This window comes from Cibotium barometz, chromosome 48 (genome assembly GCF_041138505.1).
Source record: "Cibotium barometz isolate CiBa-2024 chromosome 48, ASM4113850v1, whole genome shotgun sequence".
Classification (NCBI taxonomy): Eukaryota; Viridiplantae; Streptophyta; class Polypodiopsida; order Cyatheales; family Cibotiaceae; genus Cibotium; species Cibotium barometz.
Genome location: NC_141093.1, coordinates 35,716,867 through 35,724,372, shown reverse-complemented (window position 1 = coordinate 35,724,372; position 7,506 = coordinate 35,716,867). Strand labels below are relative to the sequence as shown.

General features: G+C 41.0%; 1 long non-coding RNA gene across 1 annotated transcript; it reads left to right on the top strand.

Annotated features, from left to right (window-relative positions):
* The first annotated feature begins 3,652 nt into the window (after nucleotides 1-3,652).
* On the top strand, nucleotides 3,653-4,603 carry LOC147611122 (uncharacterized). The gene is made up of 3 exons (XR_015263868.1): nucleotides 3,653-3,914; nucleotides 4,031-4,093; nucleotides 4,209-4,603. It is a non-coding gene; the product is annotated as an uncharacterized LOC147611122 (long non-coding RNA).
* The last annotated feature ends 2,903 nt before the right edge of the window (nucleotides 4,604-7,506 follow it).

The window sequence follows — 7,506 nt, the reverse complement described above, 5'->3', positions numbered from 1 at the left end:
ACTATGTGAGAGAAAATTCTACCGTAATGAGAAAACTTAGAAAAACTATCGAAGTCAAAATTTTAGATAAATGATTAATTTATTCCTTATAGGAATTCGTGATTAGTTTTGAATTCAGTTAAGCAAATACTCAATGAATGAAATTCAGTAAAGTAGTAATTGAAATATTACCCTTCGAGAAAGATAGTTCAGGGAAAACCTTTCCAGACTCAAACCCTAAATCAGACTATGACCAAGACATAACTCCTTCGTCAGTTTCAAGAAAAGACAATGTGACCAGTTCAGGAAAATTCACTCAAATCACCCACCGAATAATCTGAAATCAAGTTAAGACCCTTTGATTCAGATCTGAGGATCAAGGTTACAGAATTCATGAAATTCTGTTGGAATTCAGGCCTGCGATCTAGAAGTATTGGGATACGGATTTAAGATATACTCATTATATTCAAAAGAAAATAAAAAATGAAAACTTACATAGAAACCCTGTTTTCTTAAAGGACTGTCTTACGCCAGAATGCTGGAGGGAGCATTTGGTATATGTGTTTTTCTAAGGGAAGTTCGTTTGCAACAACTGGTGAGGAGTGTTCAAAGGACGGCTCACGCGGCAAAAACCTGCCCAGGTCTTGACCAGCCTTGGTGAAAAATGGTGTGCTTCCGGTACGATGGGCGAGGGCCGACGAAGCGGTCCCTGCTGAGAGAAGTGCCACGACACCTAAGGAGGATCCTGGAGGGTTCTGACCAGGCGATGCACGGGCTCGTGGTGCTTAGGATACCCATGCGTATGTCATGGAAGATATATATTATATGATGGACCAATGTTTATTGTAATCTGTTATTACTGGATCTCGCTGCTGCTGACCAGCTAGTCTCAACGGAGAGTCCAGAGTGATACTGTTTTTTTGTGAGAAACAAGGATTGAATGGAAATTTTGAGTTATGACATCTGTAACCAATAATTGTTTGTCAATGGATTATTTTATAAGTTAAAGTTTAAAGAGGAGTGTGTGCGTATCTGTATTCTAAAGCAAAAGTTAAGAAAGGCATTCAATTATGGGTGGGTGAGTACTTGTCTGGTTCTACCAATTCCAATGGTTGGGCGGTGGCAGTAGAGTTTTAATAATAAAATTGATTAATAGGAATACGTTTAGAGCTCGAGTAGTTAAATAAAAGCCTGAAGACTTCTCTAATGAATAGATCAACGGCTGTGCCTGATTCAATTAGGAAAAAAGCGTTGATCCCTTCAAGTTAAGTCCGTAATCATTTCCCTTCTATCTGGTTTATTCAGATGAAGGTTAGTTCAGTATCTTGACTTCGTTAGAAAAATTCGTTAAGAAAATAAAAATGGTGGAATCGTCCCCGTTTTCCGGGCATGGAAAATTTTCCCGCTTTCGGTTTTCGGAATGACCACTAGCTTAGTCTCGTGCGCCCAGACATTTCAGGGCGAGGCCCCGAGTGGGAAACCCTACCCCGCGCATGAGGGAGTTGCTTCTGCTGCCAGCTCTACCGGGAATCCGGTGTGCGGAGGGGGCAGTGGGATCTCACAGAGAAGAACTTGAAGTGCGGCTTGTACAAGTCTTTCATACACAGTAACCTACCATGTGAAGGTGTGCATTTTAATTTGTCTGACCTCTACACATCACCAATCCACCCTCTCGTTTGAAAAAATATCATCCTAAATATCGTTTTATAGCTTTGCCTATACTTATAAGAGATGGAGCCATCAAACTGAGGACCATCTGAAAATGCAAGTGGTCCAAAGTACCACCTTTCTCTAGTGCAAAGAGCCCTTTTAAACAATCTATTCTTATAAATTCTTCTAGTGGTTCCCAATATGACAATTGTATATCTCCATTCCCAATAGCCACGGTCACTGACACTTCGAAGAGCTTTGTTTTCTTCTTTGGAGGAAATGCAAGCGTCTTGTGCACAGAAGGCTCCGAATTTGCATTTCTGTCATTGGTTGTTTACCTTTGTTGTCGCACTGTGTGGATCCTACACAGTAAGTTGTACAGTAAGCCTCTAATGTAAGCGCCAACAACGTTTTCACGTTTCTGTTTAATTTATTATAAGCAAGACACATAAATTAAATGAGCACCCAGTAATAAAGTATCACTAGTTAATTTTTTATAACGACCAGTGTACAAAACGTTATGAAAGACGACTAATAAGAGCCCACAATGTTTTTGATTTTTTGATTAATTTATTATTCATTGCTAGTGTAAGGTATTCTCGGATGACTACTACAGTAAGCAAAACAGAATTCACTGTTTACGACTTCTCTACACTGAATATATACTATAGAAACATAGAAACGTTTTGAGTGCTTATTTACAGTAAGTGCCTGGTAATACAATAAGTGCATGCTTAAATTGCATCTTATTCTTATGCTTTTTATTATTAACCACAAAATCTTATCAACAGTGCAAACAATCAGTGAACATGTGCACACATTGTTTAATCAATCAACGTACTATTAATGTATAAGAAGAAGACATGAAAAAACTTCTCGGAGCTTATACATAGCAGAAAAGACATATATATAATAAATTAATTAGAACTAGAGCTTATATAGACCAGAAGATTGAGCTCCCTGCTTGATAGCATGCAAATGACGAAGTGTGGAAGGGCCTTCGGGAGGTGTCACAACACGATTCTACATAGAAGCGGCTTGTTGTCTGGGCACAGTAGATGTCCATGGGGACTGCAAAACTGTTGTAGGTCGTGCTAGACCGCAAATCGATGGACGACCTTCATCAGAGGGGAAAGATGGTCGGTGGTCGACTTGCATGATATTACTGATGTCATGCATGGGTTTTCTTTTAGGAGCCATAACAACAATCAAGAGCAAGGCAGCGAGGGGAACACAGAGCAGACGGGAAAGTAGATGAACAAGACAACGCGCATTGCCATTAAATAGAAGAGGAGACCATAACTTGTAGAATAAAAAGCGTCCAAAAGGCACGGCTGTCCACGACAGATCTCCAGAAGATGAAATCCGATGATCCGATATATGCATACTGGAAGCCGGATATGATGACTAAAAGGCGGTCGAAGCAGCGTGCTCACCAAAAGTGTAACCAACCAGGAACAAGAAGCATGCACTTTGAGGATGAAGACGACTGTTGATGAAACAACTCCATGCAATTCCAAAAGGAAGTTACGTACAAGGTGTTGGAAGCACTGTGCCCAGTAAAACAGGAACCAACGAGCGAAGCATGAGCTCGCGGGAAGCCTCAGAAGAACCACAGGGACCACGGCATGGCAACACAGCATGGGCACCAAGGCATGGCACGGGAACCAATCACCACGGCATGGCAACAACAGGACCATGGCAGACGCAACCGTAGACGAAAAATGCAAAATACAAGAAACCGAGCATGCAAACACATGTCCAAGAATACCTTACACTAGCAATGAGAAATGAATTAATCAAAAAAGCAAAAAACGTTGTGGGGGTTTATTGTAGTGTGCCCAAGGGCCAAAGACTCTCATGGCTCATCATGTGTACAGACCATGGTTATTCCTATGATGATGAAGAAGAAGAGGAGGAGGAGGAGGAGGAGATCCCACATGGAGAGATAGGAAAGCGAAACGTGTAAGGCAAACTTTAATACACGTGTGTCGAGCTAATATACTAGTGGTCGGTAAAGACCAAGTCAAATTATGGAAGAACACTCTCTCTCTCTCCATTTACTCAGGCCCTTGAGATCTTGTTTTTCCTCGTAGCCAATCACAACACAGTTTGTCACAGTGGCGCAGCAAGCCCCGCATAGCAGACTGGAGGCGGCTCCTCCTCCTCCTCCTCCTCCTCCTCCGCCCCCTTCGTGCATCAGCGTCGCCCCTGAGGGCCAACGGACGTCTTCCCTTGAAACCGAGCCCCGCACGCTTTACGAAGATCAGATTGCAGAGGCCCAGGTCAGCCATCTCCTTAATGATGTATGTTTTATCATCATTAAGAGTTTTAATTATGGAGGTGTTAATTAGGAATTTACCGCGTATTTAATATAAAAGTGATTTTGTTCGTGATGCAGGATGCGGCAATTGATATACTACAAACGAAAGATGCAGGAGAAGCCATGGAAATTTTCACAACGGTACTAGGCCCTTAAGCTAGATCTGTGTGGAGTTCTTTAATCTTAATCAGAGAAGAGGTTTTCTTTGATTAATCACATAATGCTGCCTCATTTTTTTTAATTTTGATTTTTACAGCCCTGTGTAGATGTCTCACCTCATCAACCAGTTCCTCCTGTAGGTATCCAAGAGAGCCAGAGGCAAACTACGCCTCCTCCCAAACTGCCTTCTGCACCTTTCTGAACACACGTGTGTACATGCTCACACGTGCCCCCACACACGAACGTCGTACTCGTGCGCTCATGTTATCTTGTGATTTCTCGCTCCCAAAATGAAGTTCGATCATTAGTTAAAAAAACCTCACATTTTGGATTTCTATGATGAGGATTGTGACTGTTGTAAAGAAGACATGGGAGAGTTTGTTTCTTCCGTCCCTTCTACGTGTCTCCAAATACACTCTCTGTACGCGTGTTAGTTTAAATCCAGGAGTGTGAACGAACATCTAAATTTTTAATTGAAACCTGTTTACTTTACCATTTTCATTTTAGGAGGCGGCTTGAGAGAGATTAAACGGCCGGAAAGTGAGACTAGGAAAAATGAGAGGAGAGGGAGAGAGAGAGAGGAAGAATCGATACACAATGGCTGGTGTGTATAAATTAGTGTGTATATATATATATATATATAGAGAGAGAGAGAGAGAGAGAGAGAGAGAGAGAAGTCTACACAATGGTGTGTATAAATTAGGGCATGTATATAAAGAGAGAGAAATGTGTTCGGATCTTAGTGCAAGGAGAAATCTTAACACTTTCTTATCTTTTAAACTAGGAGTGAAGGACACGTTCAAATAAGTCAACCATGTAAAAATATATAATGGCATATAAAATCATGAAGAAATTAATAAAGTAGCAAAGAGTCATAAATATTTTTCAAACAATATTGAGCTTTTTTACAAAAATGAGCATAAGTCTTGCACACACATGTGCACGATATATAACAAGGGTTATATATATATATATATATATATGTATGTATGTATGTATGTATGTATGTATGTATGTAGATAGATAGATAGATAGGGTTTTAAACATACAAAGTGGCATTCAACCAAAGTTTTTAGAATTAAAGTTTTATTAAAAGCCATGTAATTTTCTCCTTGAAAGAGGCTGTGGCAATGTCACCACCTTTCAAGAGAGACCTTGCCATCATGGAGTTTGCCCGCTATCATGTTTCTTCCAACAACGAGGCATGGCATCTTTTAAGCCAAGCCGTGCATGGGAATCACACCTAGAGGCCATGTCAGTGAAGATGTAGTCTAGGGGGAGGTCTTGTGGCAGCACTTATAATGTGACCATGATAATTGTTTAGGGTATGAAAGCATGTAGATAAGATGAAGGCATTACTGGCATGGTGATGGGCATTAAATGCATAACTAGCACGATGGGTAATAAATACATGAAGGGAAGGAAGGGCATGCACACTAAGGCATGATTGAATTAAGGCATGTATATGAAGATAAGGGGCATCAAGGAAATTCCCAAGGAGCTTAGGCATCTAAAATAAGCAAGAGAGGCTCCCCTCGGGTCATTAATGTCTAACAATCTATCAGCTCCTGATGCTATTTGCATTAAGGTAGTCAATTGTTATATATCCTACATCATTGGTCCTCGTTGTCCTAAATGATGCACTTCTAGGTGAGCCTCTCAAGGATTAAGTCTGGATAGTCAACGTAAAATTTTGACATGCTAGGGGCTCATCTGAAATGTGTTCCACATCTACTAGCCTCATCAACGTGGTTCTTAGTGGCATTGGTTGTGGTGGTAACATTGATGTTCTGTATGGGATTCTTGCCAACATAGGGTTCACTACTACACGAGTAGAATTTGGTCCAGTTGTTAGTGGGGCTGGTAAACGTAACGGCCAAGGAGCTACTAGTAATGCAAGCACTCCTATTATTCTAGCATTCGTTGTGTGTGGTAGCAATTAGACGATTCATGATTTCCATATCTCCTACAATACTCGCACTATTGGTTCCCCCTTGCTCCTGTTATGGGCTACCACACCTCCAAGAGGGAACTCAATGCATTCACCTAAAGGATGAGCAATAGATCACAAATGTCGTAGGGAACTTACCAATGCTTCGAACTTGAGTCTCTTCTTTAGGCCTCCAAGCTCACTTGTTAAGCTCTAAACCTCCAAGCTCCACCTCCACGCTGTCACCGTAAAGTCGCTCGCACCGTCGCATAAGGCAATCACTCTCTCTCACTCTCCCACACAAGCATGAATCATACAAGCATAGAAGAGGAACAATGCTAGAATGCTCTCTCTCTCAATCTCTCTCAAGACATAAGGAAGAGCTCTCTATAGCACAAAGGGGGTTGTGTCTTTTCATTATGAGAAAATGCCTTATATACATTTGGTCCTTATTCACACTTGGGCGTCCAAAACTTACTTAACTAAGTCATGGGTGGCCAATATCTCATAATGTATAACTTTTATATTGCCGTTTCATGACACTTATTAATGTCCTCAATTGGAGGATCATGTTTGTAAATCCAAATTGGGATTTAACATCCCCGCCTTCCTAATGTAGATTATGTCCGCAGAACCTGTTTTTACCGAGGTCTAAAGACCTAGTCACCGAACTCATGTCGGTAGAAATTTCTTCTTGACTGGAGCTTTCTGAGTGTACGTCTGAACGCTAAGTGGGATAGCCAAAATCCTATGTCCACCATGTCTTTGAATGTTACATGCATGTAGCCGAGAAGACATCTTAGACGGTGGTAGTAGAGCATCATGCCCCTGTCAGATGGCCCTTGATTCATGTCGAACTTCAATTGTTCAGCTTCATAGGCATCGTAGGGCTCCTTGGGTTGATCAATCAGCACCACCAGCAATTTTAAAATTTTGACGTTAGCCACAATTGTTGGGTCTAGAATTCTTCGCCATGCTTGTATCCATGTAAGCATTTGCTATCTTTTCTCTCGTATGTCTGCAAATGTTGCTGGCATGAAGATTGGAAAGTTGTAGAAAACATGGGAGTCACATCTTTTGACTGCCTGAAACTCCAGCAATGTTTATCTTCTCTTGATGACTGGCATGCATAAACGGTCAACTCGCTGTATTGGTGGTACGCACATATAGACCTGGCTGTATTCTGGAAACCTTTGTGAACCAGTTCACGACTTAAATGTTTTTGAATCATGAATGCATAAGATCAATACCTTCCCATTTTTTCTTCATGCTCAAGCAGTCAAACATGCACATAATGAGCGAATGATACCTTGCTTACCTTGTACCCATTGTTCTCTAAATCATTGGAATACATGGATTTTCAATGTCTTGGTTGAGGTCTATTGGGATACTTGGAGTCCTACCAATCTATTTATGTCAGCAAGGTCTAACTTTTGAATTTTTTACAGATTCTTCTTGTGGTCCC